The sequence below is a fragment of the Calypte anna genome, chromosome 2 (assembly GCF_003957555.1).
Source record: "Calypte anna isolate BGI_N300 chromosome 2, bCalAnn1_v1.p, whole genome shotgun sequence".
Taxonomy (NCBI): Eukaryota; Metazoa; Chordata; class Aves; order Apodiformes; family Trochilidae; genus Calypte; species Calypte anna.
In genome coordinates, this window is record NC_044245.1 from 33,067,976 (window position 1) to 33,087,113 (window position 19,138).

At 39.4% G+C, this 19,138-nt stretch overlaps 1 protein-coding gene across 1 annotated transcript in view; it reads left to right on the forward strand.

The window, feature by feature from the left end:
- LOC115597797 (proline-rich proteoglycan 2-like) overlaps positions 1–19,138 on the forward strand; it is a 114,478-nt gene that overhangs the window by 8,239 nt on the left and 87,101 nt on the right. The window lies entirely within an intron of this gene.

Genomic DNA, 19,138 nt, shown 5'->3' on the forward strand with positions numbered 1-19,138 from the left:
AAGAATCGAATGTCTGATTGCTTCAGAGATGTGTAAAGATGGTGTAGAAAGTGAGTATCCAGTCCTAACAGAAAGTAAGCCCTCTGACTGTCCTATCATTTTCCTTATGACCTTTTGGTAGCCACTGAACCCTTTGAACTGAATATTTGCTCAGAAAAATGCTGGGGCACTGTGTCCTGACTGGCCTCCTAAAGATCTCAAATATGAATGAAGTAATCACTTCCTGTAAAGCCAATTTCAATGGATAGTGACTGGTTGGAAGCATGACTGTTTCAGTCATATATATTTAGTGTATGAGTCTGTCAGTCTTCTGAACTCAGGTGTTGTGCTTGAAGGGAGAAGGGAATATATCTGATCTCATATTGGGACAGCTTAGAAGACTGCAATGAAAAAACTCTCATTAAAAATACAGTGGCGTTTTGCTCCCTCTTCTGGTCTTTTCTGGGAAATAATTCCTCTCCAAATGAATAATCCCTCATTTCGTTAAGCACTTAAAAATAATAAATGAATGACCATGTGATGTTTGTGCTTTTCCAATCCCCACTTGGCTGCAGCTCCTCAAGATATTAATTGAACCAATATTAGCTATGTTCCTGAATTTTGCATAGCGGCAATATCAATCTGTCAGCACACAGAAAATAGCAATTTAAGCTTCTTTGCATTCTTTTTACAAACATGGTCAGTAATCCATGAGATATCTTTCCACTAAAGTTTCCTTTGCTACTTTCTTATTTTCAAAAGGCTTTACAAAAATGATTTAAGATGTTTATGGTTAAATATATTGCATTTGGGGACTCATTGTTTGGTTGGTTTTTGTTCGCGCTTTTCAGGAACCCTGAACATCTCAATAGGCACAACATGGCAACAGAGCTGTTCTCTCCCTATCCCTTGCACTATTTTTATAACTACCAAGTTAATACCCGTTGTTAATCCTTAGGTACTGTATTGTTCACTTGCAACCATCTAGGGCTAACTCCTAAATAACAGATTACATGTTTTCTGTATAGTTTACCTGCTTCTTTCTAAAGCTCCTTCAGAGTCCTGCAAGGAATCCTAAGCCCCATTCTCCCTCTATCAGTCTCCACTGAAGTTTAAACAAAGTTTGGCCTTTCTTACTGTCTTAAAGATTGCTGTCTTAGAAAATGAGTAAAAAAGGAGAAAGAAGAGTCTGAAATACAGTACTCCATAGGTCTGACATGGGAATGTATGTTTGGAAAGGCCATGGACAACCTTTAAGCATGGAGGCTTTGGGATGTGCTGTGCACAGACAGACTCCACATCTCACAAGCATCGTGCTTGTCCCTGTGTGTGCACAGTAGTGCAGATATTATTGGCATCTGACTCCCTGCAAAATAGAAGGTCTTTTTAATCTGGAAGCTTGGTGTCTCTAAAGGTAAACAAAGGGCCTTATTCTGTCACTAACTATAATCTCCAGCTGTTGCTGGCAACCTTCCCATAGCTGCTTTTATAAAAAGGTCAGGTCCGTTCTGAAGCAGGCTGCTTTCTGATCCTTTCCTCATCTGTTGAAGAGCTAATCTCCAGCCATCCTGCTATGAAAATTAAAAAACATTTTGTAGTTCCCTGCCTAAGTTTTTCCCCAGGCAGACCGTAATGCACATTTGTGAATCCGCTTGGCCTTTAGTGAACCTGCTCTTTCCCTTACTAGTGTTTATCCCATTAATGTGTTTCTTGAGAAGTCATGTTTTCACAGGCTGTATACCAAGACAAGCTCTTCTGGTTTTCTCAGATAGACTTCACATATCCTATGCTAATCCAAGATGGTCTTCTTTTTTGCTGTTTGGATTTATTTGAGTTTTCTAGGAAAGGAAACATAGTTTGTGTAGAGATACTTTTTTATTTGTTACTTTGTTTTTTAAGGACCAAGATGCACTTAAAGAAATAAAAGCATTAGAACTATAGAATTTGTATATCTTTCCCTCCATAATGTTGTCTCTGAGTGTGTCTTTCCTCTTATGGAATCATGTAAACATTTTCATGCTACAGGTCCAGCAGTGCTGTCTGGTGCTGAGGAACCTCACAGCTAGGGATCCAGTCAGGCAGTGCTGTCTCTTGTGGCCTATCCTCTCCCTTACGTGCAGGCTGATGTGCTTCTTGATGCAACAAAAATTCTAGTTGTGTCACTCTTTACACCCAGTGGTAAGCCTGGATTACTTAAACTGACTGGGTTTTCCCATTCTATGTATTGATCCAAATGTCTGGGCTTGAAGTCTGCACAGGAAAGGCAACATGCAGATTTTGGGAAGGTTTCAAGTTCAAGCCACCCTGAAAGCTGCCCCTTTACAATGCTTCTGTTTCCAATGTGTCAGTGATTTTCTGTAGTTTGTTTGTTGGCATTTGTATCCAGATAATTAACTTTCAAGTAGCGTGTCTGAGAGAGTGGCCTGCTCTTGGCTCACATCTCATTTCTGGTGTGTGATTTCTGTCCCTTTATGCTGCTGACCTAGACCAGCCCCTGTTCAGTGGTGTGTCTGGGTAGCTGGCTGCAGTGTAGGAACTCTAAAGCAGAGGCATCCCAACACTGGAAGAGTACTGTTCTTGCAGAACTGATTCATGGAGATGGCAACCTTGAAGTAAACATTCAGTGTGCCCTTCAAGAGGTCTTACTTGTGAGAAACTAGGCAGAAATGTTTCTTCTTCTACATGGAGAAAGGAGCAGGATTTACACAGTCATCTAAGAGCCTTATTTTAGCAAAGACTTCTTCTTTTAGCAGACCATTGCCTGAGAGTAGTGAGATGGCTCAGTTAGAGCTCTCCCAAGCAAAGGCAAACAGTCCAGACAGTCTCTAGGGAGCTTAGAGTTGGTCTCTGTGCTTTGGAAAAGAAAATCTTCTGCTCCACCTGAAAGGATAAATGGTCATAGATGTCTTGTGTTGTGCTTTCTTCTATGAGGATCTGTCTTCCATTTGTGGAACATGATGGTATAAGTGGTGACTTGCATAAGTTTTTATTTAAAGTCTTTTAGGAGCTGTTGCAAGTGGGACTGAGCATGCTCACTGGCATGTGGCTTTTCAGCTTTCTCAACCAGAGCTTGACACATTGCTTGAGTAGTTACTCTGTATTTATAATTTGTAGTGTTGAGACTTAAGATACTGGTGCAGAGTCAAAGCTGAATTGTATAGGAACTACTGAAACACAAAATACATTTGAATCCTAAGACCAAGGAATGGACTTCAGCAATTACTTTGCTGAACAGTATTTGAGAGTTTGATGTTTAATGTATATATGTTTTAAGTGGAATGATGTTACTGAGATTTATCAGCATGGGCCAGGGCTTTGGAAGCCAGAGAGCAATGACTGCTCAGTTTTGAATTAATGCAGGTTGCTAGTTTGGATTTTCATTTCCAGAGACCAGCTGTTGAAACTGTTCTTTAAAGTGTTCAACACCATAAAGTGAAAAATCTCTTTCTTCATCACTGGAGAAAAAGCTAGACAGCTTCTCCATTTATGATATAGGGATTTGATTATCAGAACCCTGCAAATGCCATTTCAAAAGGGATTTCCTAATTTGTTTTGTTTTAAATCCATAGGAAAAAAAAAAAAAGCAGAACAATTTGGGTAGTTTTATGGCCATTTTTGCACTGTTAGAAAATGACAGCATTTTACGTGGTTGCCCTATTTGTATATCTGTGCAGTTTGGACCTGGACGTGCTGTAAATCTAGCAGTCTATGGAAGGATGAGCAGGAATCCATTCCTTCTGTTCTACCTGTAAAATTACTTAGAATAAATTAAACCCTTGTATGTACTCTGCATGACAATGTGCAGGTGTCACTGAATGGTTTTGGTCATTATGGGTAATGATGCATTAGCAAAAAGCAACTCAAGTTAATTTGCTCTGCTTATACACGTTATGCTTCATGTACATAAGTAGCATTTAATACAAATAGTATCTTTTCACTTTTATACAGGTCACATAGAATAAAAAAATCATTAAAGACAATAATCAGGGAGCTTTCCAATAAAGTTTTATGCATTCTTTAGAGTTCATTTTGCATTAAAACAGAACCTGATAATGTTACTGATGCAACCTTGAGAAAGCAAGGCAAATCACTCATCTAAGTGGAGGAGGGTGAATCATAGAAACTGTGAACTCAAACTGATCTAGTTAGTAAGGAGGCAATAGGCTGCAGTGATACCAGATCACTAATCAAATAAATCAATAAAGACAGTAAGTTGATGAGGTCAGTGGAGTTGTCCTGATTAGTTCCAGCTGAACACCTAGCCAATGTTTCACTCTCTGCAGTGCTGCACCATTCACATGAGAGCTGCCAAATCATTTTATGGAGACTGTTATTTATACTTTTCAAGGCAAAAGGTCATTTGAATTGCTGTCATGTGTTGGTGACAATGTTAAATGATAAGATGAAAAATAAGCAGATAATCACAAAAACTTTCCCCGCTGCAAACCCTGAAAAGTAATTAATCCATTACAGAAGTTCTGTCAACCAGCTGTGTCAGTACACTGAGCTGCTTATGCTGGAGAGTGAGCCTTGCCCTGCACTTAAGTGTTTTCAAAGGGAAGGCTTAGTGGTAGCTGAATCTGGTAATATTCTTGCCAGTATTTCTTCTGGTAGAAGCATGAGATTCTTAGTAAATGCAGTGCTTACTAGTTCCATGTCTTCACCTAGTTCTCCAGTTAATCTGCCAGCTGCTTTCATGTAATAGCTGTTCAGGATAAAGGGATTCATGCCTTCCTTATTGGAGGCATATTTTATTGTCATAGGTTTTTATTGGTTAGGAAAATCAGAATTAATGTGCAGTTCTTCAGATAATTTACAGTTTGTATGGCCTTTGTTACTAAATAACGAGAAATTAATTTATCTAAGAAATTTAGGAGCTAACACTTTGTGCTCTTGTATTGCTATCCCAAGTAAAATTATTTAACAAAAAATGCTTACTTGTGAAGTCTCAGCTGACCATATGATCCCCAGAGCCCTTTAAGTGCTTTGTAGCATATTTATTGGGTGTTCTTGACAAGAGCTAGCTTTTCAAGCTCTTTAAAAGTGGATTTTGGAGCTGATCTGCTATTTTTGGTGGTTTTAGATAGCATATTTGACCCCTTTCTTCAGCAAATTTAGGAAGCTGAAGGATAAGAAGAACTAAGTAAAGTATAAATGAAGTACATGTGCCGGATGGAAAGCCTGTTTTAAAGGTTTGAAAAAATATGTTGCATCACCCTCCTCTCCCTCCAGTTATCTGCTTAGTAAATGCTAATAAAAGTAAAAATGTAGTGGAAAAAGTCTTTGGTACAAGAATCAAGTTTCAACAGGTATATAATTCAGCTGAATCTAATTCAAATAACTTGGAATTAAGTTCTCCATGGTAGCAACACCTAGGCAGAATATTACATGCTATGTAAGCCTTCTTCTGTGCTCACAATTATAGACTGCCTGAAAATGGACTGCTGCCTATTAATATAGTGCTGAGGTGTGCAAGAACTATCTAAAGGTTTTCAATGTTTGTATGCATGATGCCTAATTCATGGCCTGCAAGAGTCTGGAACCCTACAGGAGCTCTCTCTGTAAAGGTGTCTTGTGAAAGTGATACAGAAAACTTTTTTTTTTCTTAAACAAACAAACAAAAAGGTGTTTTATTCTATTCTGTATGGACTATATACTTGCAAGTATGTGTACTGTCTTTGCCAGTGCAGAGTTACCTTCGGGGAGTCAGAGAGAATACTAACAACTTCCTGCTTGGATTTATTATATTGATTATATAGGAGAAATATTTAACATCTTCTAATGGAACACCAGTGGTTGGGATGACAGCTGGATCTGCCATTTAAGCTGTAAGTGTATGCTCACTATAAAGACAGCTGTGCTGGTGGGAGAAGTTCTTTCTGTGAGCTGCTGCTAATGTCTCTTCTACCTTGGGAGAGTAACCTCATGGGTGGGCAGACAGAACTCATCTTCACTCTTCTGGTAGAAAAACAAGAGAGTTAAATCAGATCACCCATTTAATCAGCATCAGTTAACCAGCTGTCTTTTTAGAAGCACCCAATATGATTATCTGTACCACCAGATCAACAAGGTCAGTTTTCTTAGGCAGTGTGGTGATGACAAGCAGCTGAGAGCTGAACCTTGTATCAGAGAAAACTGTCAGCAGAAGGCCACTTGCAGAAGCTCTGGATTGATTGACTCATAAGCAAGGAAAATTCTTACTACATTTTCTGTGCATGGTTTTTACAAGCAGCAACCACAAAGAGTAAACCTTAATGAGTTGTGAAGCTGTCTCTGTACTCATCATGTCACCAGCAGAGGAATAACCCAGTGCTACTAGACATCTCATAAAACTGAAACTGCAGTGTATTCTCGGAAGAGCTTTATTTCCAAGCCTGATTCTGTCACTGCTTTTTCTCTCTAGTCCTTCTGCCTCAGTTTCTCTATTCACCTCATTGTTATGATGTCAGCATTAACTACATAATAGCTATTCTGAGGTTTGTAAAGGAGAGATATAGAAGAGGCACAAAGCTTTTAAATACATCCTCCTGGTGGTAGAAGTCATCTGAGTGTGGGTTATCTGTATTTAATCAGAGGTTTCTCCTTCAGTCACTGAGAACTGAAGTGTTCTTAGAGGAAGTAAACCATACGGAGGGAGCAGCAAATGAAGTTCAAGTATTTTCTGAGTGCCAGTGTTATCTGCCCCCTTAGCTAGTAATTCTGAACCTGCTAAGCTTTGCTGGAAATAGTTCTTGGCCTCTGGTGATCCTCCTGTCATGCAAAAATAGGCTTTGTAAGCCCATCTCCATACATGATTAGCATTTCTTAAATTGACCAGTGTGAAAACTAATTAAAAATGACTATACCTGTTATAACATATCCTGTGGGAAGATTTTGGGTTTGGATGGACAAACTCCACTAAAAATAGTTCATGTTCCCAATCATATACATAACTGTACAGCAGTGTGCTGATGAGTGGGAATAGCAGCTAATTCATGCAAATTGACCTCCTACTTAACATTATCAGCTTTTACTCTGCTGAAAAGCTTCTTATCCCTGCCAATGTAAGCCTTTTTCTTTCACAGTTTTTGCCAAACCTGTCCTGGCAAGCACTGCCATAGCACACATTGATGCTGGCTTTTTCTCTTTTCTAATTCCCCATAACTTTGTGGCCAACCCCCATAGCTGTGTGGTCAACAGCTACCAAGAGCTCCTCATCAGTTCATGCAGATCATCTTTAAATCTTCTAAAATTCAAGGATTTCTTGTTCTTTTCCTCTAATATATTATGTAAAACACTCACAGGGTAAAATGGTGCTGGGGTTAAAACCAAGCACCTCATGATGGTTTATATGGTATTCTGTAAATAATTAATGTCTAAGGCTTTATCTCAGTCTTGGCAAGGGATAAAAATTGCTTTTTCTCCCTGGACCTTGTTCTGCCATCTGTGTAGTGACAAAATACTTTAATTCAGCTATCATTTCAGGGGTACCTCTGCTGTTCTCTGCAAAGATACAGCAGGCATGATTTTGGCCCCCAAATTTTAGTTTTTTATCCCACTGATGCATTTTTTTAACCTTTCTTTTCCATTCTGTTGGACTGTGAAGAAGAATTATTTGTCTGACAGAAGATACCAGGTACACTAAACAAGGACAATGATCCATCTTGCTTTTGTGAGGATTAGCAGCTATGTTAATATATCTCTTGGCTTCTGAGGATATAAGGTGTTCACATGAGTCAGGTTTATTTGTCATTCTCAGAGATGAAGTATCCTCCATGGAGACAGCACACAGAGCTCTAATTTAAGCCAAGATGCTTATGACCATTGATATATCCAGATGCTGTCTCTGTTGAGCTTCAGTAGAAGAGAGTGATGACTTCAGCAGTGTTTCTAAGTAAGTTTCAAGAGAAAATGGTAAACCAGCAGAGTCTTACCTCTGGTCTTCATCAGAACAACCATATCAAAAGCCATTTTAGGAGTATTGAAAGAGAAAGGCTGTGATTGCTTGCATCCATCCCAGTGTCTTGATCTTCAGGTGATCTGAAGTTTGGGAACATGGTGTACCTAGAGATGTGTGTCTTCTAGGGATAAGCATTGCGAGGCACAGAGGTCTTGGGTTGGTTTGTGTTGGCAGGAAGAAGAAGAAAGAAAATATCTTTATTTCACATTTCACAGGGTTTTAGGATTAAATATAACATTTTGCAAGAACTGGAAGAGATGTGAGAATTAGAAAAATGATATCTTAGTTCTTTAGTCCCCTTTTGCTTGCACCCTGCAAAGAATTCACAGTGATTATTCCCTTGCAGCTTTTGTACATAATGTCATACCAATTCACATTTACTTTTATGTGGCTTAATGGAATGAAAATGTGGACTTCTGGTTCTTGCACAGCTCCAACTAATGGTAACTGAGTTTCTGCTTGTGAAATCAAAATTCACCTTTAAGAACACATTTATTTATGTGAAAAAGGAGGATAAAACTAAGCAAAGAGCCAAGATTTCAAGCAGTACCCATGTTCCTGTGGCTGTTCTTTTCACCTTTCATTTTTTAATGTTAGAATAATTTAAAAATTTATTAAAATAAGGGAGTCCTGAAATCTTCTGAGGAAAATTAAAGTAGTGATTTATTCCAGTAAGAGAGACTAGCACCCTGTTTGTATTCTTCTGAGCTTTGCCACAACTGCATACAGCAGCTTACTGAAAGCAAATGCCTTTCCGCAGTTGCTGTATAAAGCAAAGTCACAACCTGATGCAGGAGCCAAATTCATTCCATTCCTGAGGCTGTGCATCCTGATGTAATGTCTTACCAAGCTGGGTTTTTCTGAGGCTTCTCTCTCATAAACCTGATTTATACATACTTTAGATCCTTTAGCTGTGCTTGGTAGATGCTTCCAAATGCTTTAATTCACATTAGGTGAAGAGGCCATGAACAGCATAGCCAAGAAAACCCAATTAGCCCACAGGCAAGTAGCAAGAGCAGTATTTGTTAGGAGGGTGGGTGTGCTAGACAAGCAGAGCTAAAACCTGCTAAATCCATTACTAGATGCTTCATTTGAGAGTTTTTTGCCTAGGAGCATTGCTGCCAGGGTGCCAGCATGGTGCAGTTATGTCTGCAGGAGGAACAACTTACCTTTTAATTTTATTAAGGAAAGATAAGATATAAAATATAGGTGTAAGGTGTTTACTCAAAATGTCTGGTGGTTTAGGGAAGAAAAATAAAAAAATAATTACCTGAGGTGTAACACAGTCATATGCACCTCACACATTTTATCTGAATCAGTGCAATTAGTATACATTAGGATCAAATCCATGTGTAAGCAGTGCAGACAATATTCTTACTGATGCCATTCATTAAATGAAGAATGTTTTGTGTTAGAGGTGCCAAGGACTGAAAAGGCACCAGGAACAAGTGATGTGCAATATGTCTTTTAAAAGGGCTGAGGGAAAAATCTATCCTCTTATACTTTTGTGTAATAAGCTCTATATTAATTAACAGTGGTATGTGCTACTAATAAAAATACATTCTTTTGTCAGTAATGCAAAATAGAAAACATATCCTTTTTCTTCTTGAAGAGGAAATACCCATTCATTACCTTCTGAGAAATTATTTATATTTTACCATGGAGACGTATTTTAATCTTCAAATAAATTTTTAAAAAGCAATCAAGAGAAAAAACTAACTTTACAGGGCAGGAATTTAATCACTGAGGCTAGGACTAAGAGTCTCTTGGCAGTTGTACCAAGTCAGAAAGATGTCTAAGATAAAAAATTTAATTAATTTGCTTAATGGCTCTTTGTGGTGTAATGAAAAAAAAATGGCCAAAAGATACTATTACTGACTAATTAAAGTGGTTCACCCGGAGCTCCAAAATCTCATGTATTTCACGAGGTAGACTTAATTAACAGGTCTTGGTTGAAAAGGTCTTTTCTGCATATGGGTAGGAGAGGTTGTCTGATAATAGTCTTTTTTTTTAAGCTGTGTTTTTTACTATTCTACAGGCCATATGCCAAAATCTTCATATTACCAAAACCCTTCATTTTTCGCAGTGAGGAGAAGGACATCCCAGATTAATTCACAATCAGGAGCTGGTGATAACTTCTCAGTGCTCCTCCTCTTGCCCTGTTTGAAGACAGAGCTGTGTGAGATGGTGATAGACCCCACATGCTCACTGTCATTTCAGCCTTAGCAGTTCCTCTGAAAATTTTCTTCCTCCCACAGCTGGGGATTAATCAGTAGCCAAGTTAATGACATGGCATGGGAGCCAAGTTGTGGCATGGGAGCTGCACCCAAGTTCTGTTTAAATCACCTGAGACTCAAGACCTGCAGCTTGGCTACTCTGTCCTTTGGAGCAGGTCCAAAGGAGGGCAATCAGGCTGGTGAAGGGACTCGAGCACAGATCCTATGAGGAGAGGCTGAGGGAGCTGGGGCTGTTCAGCCTAAAGAAGAGGCAACTCAGGGGAGACCTCATCACTCTCTACAACTACCTGAAAGGAGGGTGTAGCCGGGTGGGGGTTGGTCTCTTTTTCCAGACGACTTTCAACAAGACAAGAGGGCATGGTCTTAAGTTGTGCCAGGGGAAGTTTAGGTTAGATATTAGAAAGAATTTCTTTATGGAGAGGGTGATCAGGCATTGGAATGGGCTGCCCAGGGAAGTAGTGGATTCTCCATCCCTGGAGATATTTAAAAAGAGACTGGATGTGGCACTCAGTGCCATGGTCTGGTAACTGCAGCGGTGGTTCAAGAGTTGGACTCGATGATCTCTGAGGTCCCTTCCAACCCAGCCAATTCTATGATTCTATGAATTAGTCTCTGTAAAAATAGGTTTTGTAAAGTTAAAAAGAGAAAATATGCCCCTTTTCTCAAAGAATTTCAACACAGTCCTGTGCTTGCTTCTTTTTATGCCAGCATGACTGTTCAGAAGATAAAGTGCCAGATCAATTTTATTCACACAGTCTGATGCAACACTCATAAGTCATGCATTTCATTGTGAAGTCTGTGCTGTGATGCCATGGATGGGACTCATTGCAATCAACATGAGGTGTGATATCTCACAAGTTACCATGACAGCATAACTCATGCCTCAGCTGATCTGAACAAAGGATCTTTTAATGTGTGATGCTGCAAAGCTAACAGCACTAAATCAAAATGTTGGATTCTGACAACCATTTGTGTATTGTTACTTTTACATTGACCTATGACTCTGTTCCAAACTTTGCATCTGTCTTGAAAACAGAAAGCATTTACAGAAATACCCATACTTACAGAACAGCAGTCTTTCAACATTTATTCCAGATTTTCCACTTCTGCAGTTAGAACTGGTGCTATAGACATGAAGGGAAATACTTCTTAGTGCTTATTTTCAGTTCACATCATGTTACAATATTACAATTGTAAAAACGTACAATTGTGGGACAATGTGAATTGTTAAATTCTTCATTATACATTTAAATTCTTTGTCAGGACATTTTCCTGAATCAAATGTGCAAAACCAAGGACAGTCAGTCTGCTTTGTTTTTTGCATGGCAGAACTACTTACAATCCTTTGTACAGTGCTTTTCATCATAACATCTACAATTAAGGCAGCAATAAAACAAGGATTAACATGCATTTTCATGACTCTACCATGATTTAGAGAAGCTTTGTGAACTCAGGTTGTAACATCTAGAAAACTTTGCATTTTCAAAGGCAGAAAGTTTTTGTTTCTTGTATTTTTAAAACTCAAACTAAGTAATGAAGCCTGAAACCACACAGAATTGATGGCACTATAGAAAGGTAAAGCTTTGGCTGGAAAGGAAGAAAAGAATGGCAGCTTTCCCAAAATTGGCACTTAAATGCTTTCACTGGACTTCTAATAGACTTTTGCTGGAGCCTGCCAGTATCACACAAGAAAGTGTTGCTAAGTATTATGTTATCTGCCCCTCTGTGTTCAGTCCACAGAGGGTACGGAGTCTATCAGTCTCTTGAAAAAAAGTCAGACTCAAGCTGCAGGGATTTACACTCTTAGTATGGAAAGCCCCAAAACAAATCCAGGGAGCATTGAGATGGACACCATCCCATTTCCCTAGCAATGAGTGAACTGTGGGCTCTCGTCAAACACTTTTTGATAAAATAGGCATAAACTAAGTTTTGTGTGAGAGGAAGTATCCTCATGGAAACATGGGCTTTGCCTGCTGTAGTTTTGCAGCTCCCTTCCTGATGTAGTCCCAAGCACTGAGTGCAGGGGCACCCTTGTTCAGTAGTGGTAATAAAACACACATTGGAACCTGTGTAACTTTCATTAGGAGCTCTCACTTCCTATTGTTTTTCTGCTCTCTGACACATAGTAGAAGCCTCTTAGGAGCTGTTTCTCCTCTCAGGTATGATATTGGCCTGACAGTGATGCAGTGTGAGGAGCCTGATGACCTTCACCTTCTTTTCTAGATCAGTCCGGAGAACTTTTTGCTGCTCCTTGCCATGAACTCAGTAAATTATTAAGAGAACAATATGTATCATTCTTGTCAGTTTTAACGTGAAGGAATTTATGACAGAGGAATCAAATATTTTATATGTGTATGTTGGGTTTCTCTGCAGCCTTTTATTCTTCCAAGGGGGGGCAATAACTTATCTTGCCTGACTTTAAAACCTGCTTGGCCGGGGAACTACCAGGGGTTGGGGAGCTGGGGGACAGCCAGAAGAATGGAAGTACTGTGTAGCATGATAAATAGTGAAAGCAGATTAAAACCCACATGGGAAAAGAGTCAGTTTTCATTCACTCTTTGCTGTCACTGAACCCACCAAAAACCACACTGGTGTGATCTGTCTTTGGAAGGACAACTGCAAATGCTGTAGTCTGGTGTAGAGTGTGCGTGTCTAATAACGAGGGTTCTTGACAGTGGCTGAAGGGTGTTTTTCAAGGCCTTTCAGGATTTTGCAGTCTTGATCAATGTGAATTCGAGGACTCATACCTGTAGGTGAGAGGAGGCAACTACTTTTCTCCAGTACATTTGACTGGGAGGGACAGTGTGGCTGGCTGCTAATACACTTGCAAAAGCACATCCACACAAACCCAGTGATTTATTCTAGTGCAAAACTCTACAAGAATACATGGTGTGCATACTTAAGGAAAAGGCATAGTTGTTCCATGGAAGTATACAGAGTTATTGCAAATGCCTAGTAATTAATTTTCCACAAAAGACAGTAATGGCTCAAAGGAGCCCTCACAGGCTATAAGATAAATAAACTGAGTGTTAATAGCTCCCAGATAGGCCACCACATGGAAGGTATTTTTCAGGAAAGGTTCTGTGTGGGTGTCACCATTTAATAGTCTTTGACAACAGGAAGAATATTTGCTCTGAAAGACCTTGGACTTTGAATGTGAAGACTTTTTTTTTTTTTGGGTTTCACTTTTTGTTTTAAAGGATATATTCTTCAATTTTAAAGTCTTTTGATGACAGAGAAAATGCAACCTTATAGGAAAAGAAAACACTCAAGCTATGGAAAAGCATAGACCAGAAAATATTTTTAGAGTTCCAGCATGTTTCAGGTTAAGATATGAGTGCAAAATAATGGAAAAAATGTATCAATATGCAGTTTATCAAATATTCAGAGTAGAAGGTCATGTAGTTTTCAGTATGTACATGAGCAGAGTCTTCTGTACTCCTGTGTAAAAACCACTTCCCCTCTTGTCCAGCTAGCATGAGGGCAGAGGTACAGCAGACCCTGTATGCCACTTCTTAAAGAAGCAAATATTGAGAAAGATCCCATGATCTCTGCCTCAGCCTGTGTGCTTGGGTGACCCATTCTGATGAGTTACTGGCCCAAAGAACTCTATTGCTATGGAGTGAATGGGTCCCAGATCATCCTTAACCAAAAAGTGTTTGAGGTTGGCCAGCCTGAAAGTTACTGAAAACACAGCAGGCCTCCTACCCTGTGCGAAGCACAGTTTTATTCCATAATTTGCCTGTGTTTCTGCTGTTTTAGGGATATCAATATAAATGTCACAGAACAGAATGCTTACTGACTAGCAAGTTACAGTGGAACAAGTTCTTCCCCATTGTTCCATTGCAATCAGAGGCGTCTCCTCGGGCATGGATTAGGTAATAAACCAGAACCACCCAGCTAGACCATGAAACAACATCACCCACTCAGCAAAAATGTTGGTTTTAAAAAAACTTTAAAAGTGCTCCATTATTTTATGAAAGTGCATGGATCAGTTCTTATCACTTAGTGTTTAGGAAACTTAGAGGAAAAAACTTGCTACTTCCTTGAAGCTTGCAATCAGATTCTGCAGAAGCAGCACAGCCAGTACATCTAATGTGCATTAATGGTCAAAGTCCACAAACTGTGCCAGTAAAATGGAATTTTGACTTGTACATTCTTGTCCAAGATAACCACACATGCTTCTGCTTGTGCTGTATTGAGGTAATAAAGAGAGAAACCTGCAAAAAGCAGTGGTTTACAAAAAGCAGGGTTGCAGGTACTCCTTTGTAGCTTCTGTGGCCTGTTTACAATTACTTCTCCTGCCTTCCCAGGGTGTCTGAGTTTGTAAAAAGTGGGAAGTGGGTATTTTGTGTGCTGGGAGGCTAAAAGGAGGGTGTTCGATTAGAACAATGTACTTCACAACCTTGTAAAGGTAACTGAGAAATGGTTGCGGAATTATTCTCGTTTCTAATATGCTTCTAGTTATCAATTATAGCATGAGGTGTAACTTATTCATTTCTTGCTTTGAAAAATTCGCATTTACACTTCAAATTACCGTAATCTAAAATCTCGTAGTTTGCTCAAATGTAAGCGTTTTACTGGTGCCATCAAGTGGCAAAACATTGGATTGCAGAACTCCAATAGCATCCAAATTCTCTCAATCTCATACCTCTTGAACAGCAGCAGTGAGGAAAATAATCCTTGCCAAGCCCCCTCAAAAAATACATATACATACATATATATTATATATACAACAGAAAAAAAATTAATTAAATACATATGGTGTCATGGTTACTTCAGTTATGTCAGTTTAGTCTGGATTCTAACAAGTAGAAAGGCTATTATTTTTGAGTACTACAAGCTGATAAAGATGGACAACCTGTGAAGAAAACCCGGAGATTCTTGTTGAAGAGACACTAAACTGAAGGGGCACAATGCCATATTCTGAATTTCTTTCCCATCTGTGATTGCTGTCCTTTGGTACTACCTAATACCTTTTTATAAAACATAGTCCTTCAGATTTGATATCATATCTGTGCTCCACATCATTTGTGTGTACTACTGCCAGAGTGGAATGACTATTCAGTTTTATGATATTCACTAATTTTGCAATCTAGTTAATGCATGGTTTAAACTTAGTTCTTCATTCATATGCAGATCACTTTTTTCAGCTGGGTGACACCATGGCATTGTTCAGTGTGAAGGCCTCTGTGCAAAGAAAAAGCATGAATGTACAAATTTATAAATGTAAATATGCTCCATTTTCTTATAAGAATACAAATAAATTGCTCTGGTTTTGGCTTGTTTTCTCAGATATCAGCTCCTAATATCAAAACTCATAGGTGCTGCCAATGTGGAAACCTACCCTCTATTTTACCCTCTCAGTAGCACTGTCAGGATTGTGGGCACCTGAGTATGCCCTGAACAACTCTTCTGCAGCATCACTTTGCTGTGAGAGTTACCCAAGACAAATGAGAAACGGGTGTCATGAACATGGGTCTATAAAGTAGCTTGCAAACTGCTTTTCCTTTTCTGAGGAAAAAGGAAAGCCTAGGTTTCTGCTAGGCTGGTTTTCTGAGATGGGGCATGTGATTGCTGTGGTTCATCTGCCTTCTCATTAGGTACTACGCCTGAGCTGGCCAAAATCTTTGCTTGCTTGCAATGTGAGGGTGGGAATGTAAACACAGCTACAAAGACTACATGTCACCTAAGCATTTCTCATCTTGTGGAAAATTGAAGGCTTGCTTCTGGGTCTCTTTTTCTCTTCAGAGTGGGATTCACTTGGATCGGTCAGAGGTTCTACATTAGTGTGCCTGAAAAAAATAATCCAAGGGATTAAATATTCAGAAAAGAAAAACGCAAGAGCAATTCAAATCCTTGTTTCAAACTCATTGTACGCTCTTGCACCATTCCTATCGCTGTGGTGTCGCAGCACCTTGCCATACTCCTAGGATGCAAGTCCCATCAGCATCATTTAACAAGACCAAGAGCATCTGGATGATGTGCTTAGTCATATGGTTTACCTTTAGGTACTCCTGCAAGTCTGTCTGCTTGCCTGCCTGCCTACCTAGCTATCTATCTGCTAGTTTGTGGGTTTTTTGTTGGTTTTTTTTGGTATTGACTAGTGCTATCGTGATGAACAAAAAGTTTTGGAACTACTTTCAGTGGAAGTGGCACCAATCCCGATACATTATGAAGAAAAAATTTGTTGTTGTAAGAAGGTAGGAGAAGGAGCCCTGACTCAGACAGCATGCCCAGAGCTCAGCTGATGTCTATACAGATCTCTTCTTTTACAAGAAGAAAAAACTCAAACTTTTTTTTTAAAACCTTGAGCCCTGACTTTTCATGTCACTTTTTGTAGATGCTGTAAGGTAGGCCAATAGTGACATTTTTAAGGTAAGTCAGGCTGTGTTTGGGAAAAGAGCCATTAGTAAATAATTATCATACGATGGGCAAAAAATAAATATGGAAATTTGAAACGTGAAGTGTTTCAGCAAAATACTGTGTGGAGATTTTTGGGTACCAATATATTTCTGCATGAATATTTAAGGCATTGTGAGAAGAGTAGCACTTAAATTGCCCACTTTTGGAATGCAAGAATTTTCACCTCTCACTCTACATTGCTGTCTAACCTGTTAGTTGTCTGCTGCTGTTGTTAAAAACACTTCACTTAAACATTTTGACTGTGAGGGGGATATGCCTACTCTGTCTTGGCCAAGGGTCTACACTACTCCCATATCTACACCACTCCCATAAGGCTGATGTCCTTTAACATTTCTACAGGAAGACTTATCTTGCTCTGTTTTCTTCTGGTAGTAAAGGTAGTGCAATTCCTCCATGCTGCCTTTCTGCTCCCCAGGGTAGCTTGCAGTGTGAAAGAATTCCCTGAACTTAGATCTGAAAGAAAAACTACCCCAAAATGTCTTTTAATGGAAGCAACAATGATGGTGACTTGAAATCTTTTTAAAAATTACAACTTGGCTTTGTTTTCTTGGTTCTGAGTTAGCCAACCATACTCTGGGTAATGCTGTTATGGTGAAATGTCACTAGGAGACATAACCATAGTGGTGATTGGCAATTGTTTAATGAAGGTTGAATCAGGTCTAATTATGTTTTGATCAATGAGGGATAGGGGATAGATAGATAGATGCAGTGTGTACATCCTACAGCATAACTGAGTCTCAGCTGCCAGACTGTAGCTACCTGCACTGCCCCTTCAGCAATACATACGTGGCATATGCACAGTGAATATATGCAATGGCACAGATGGAAGCTTTAGCATCTAATTCCCACTGATTTTAGAATTTGTTATTTGAGAGGTGAGAAATGTTGCTGTTTAGTCGCTGTAATTCACACTGAATGAAAGCTGTGTTGGGCACATGGATGTGCTAGTGGCTGAGGATACTCAGTAAATTTCCATGCATCTGTGTCATCTGCAATGAAGCAGTTTGATGTGTTTAGATGTGATCACCTCTCATAGGTTTGTGTACAGTGTCATATAGATGGGTATCACACTCACAGAAAATTTAAAGCTTCCTTTTCTTTTGGGTGGCAGCAGTTTTCCACTCAGGAGAAGATAAGCACAGCCAACTGTCTTCTTATAAAGGGGATAAGTCCTGAGAGGAGCAGGGAGTTGGACTCAATCATCCTTATGGGTCCCTTTCAACTTGAGATAGTCTGTGATTGAAAGTCTCTGTAAGAGACAAAGTAGGTGATTTAAATTTGATTTAATTGTCCAGGATTTTCTGAAAAGTCACCAAGAAAGTAATAAACTGTTGTGGTACGTGATGGGGATGGTCAGCCTTGGAATGTTTTATTGGTGGGCTGTCTTCATTCATATGAAACCAAAGATGGTGATGTTTAGGTGAGTGGGTTGGTAAACAGGAACCATATCTGTATTTGTTTTCAGCCCTTCCATTACTGAGTGGCCCCAGTTCTTGCTTTAGCTAGACCTCATCTGTACTACCATCTTTTACTAATGACTGAACCACGTGGATGTGGCTGCAGACCTGTAGGAGGGCCTTTGGTGACTGGGACGTGGCCACTGCAGTGCTACCACAGCACAGGTTGTGGTGAACCATCAGATATTCCAGACTGCTTCCAGTTGCCTTGGGTTTCTCTGCCCTGTGCTCCAGACTATAGTGTTTCTTCAGGTTTCTGGAGGTGTGATTCCTGATGGAGTGAGGTGTATCAGATAAAGTCCTTTGCTGCCTTTAATCATTGCTTTGGAGCTGGAGGGTGGTTTTTATTAAGATGTACTGGGAAAAACCTCCCCTCTTCAGGTACTGTCCAGATTCAGAAGTGTACATTTGACATGAATCTCCCAAAGGTCTCTATTTTGCAATGCCTTGGTCTTGGAGTACATGAACTGAGTTTCTTCTGGATTAAATGTGCTCTAGGAACATACCAGCAGAGTACTGCAGCCACAAATGGACCCTTCCTTCCATCCCTAGATTTACACTAGAGGTAATCCAAAATAAAGAGCACCTGAAATGCTTTTTTTATGGGCCTCAGCTCCTCAGCACCAACTCTTTCACTCCACAGATCTTCTTTTGTAGTCTTGCAGTGCTGGCCATTATAGATGTAGTCACTGAGCAACTTAGTCACTTGGAATTCAGTGATTTTTGTGATGATGGGTGGGGATGGCTGAACATTTTAATTAACATTTGCCCAATAAACATCTAAACAACTATATACATCATCTTAGTATACCAGTACTGAATCTAGCTATCTGATCATAGGGTAAAATCCTTAGGATACATTCTTTGTGCATAAATAACTTAGCACTATACAAACACACACATGTGCCTCTGGTTGTTCAGGGATGCTGTGTATCGATGAAAATATTAGTAACAAATTCTCCAGTCCAAGATGAATATGCTATAAAATGAACGAATGCATTATTTTTAGAAGTTGAGAACAACTGTGTTCTGTTTATTTATTTGCTTGTAATTTTATGACTAGAGGAAAAATGCACCATTTAAAAAAATGTGTAAATTAT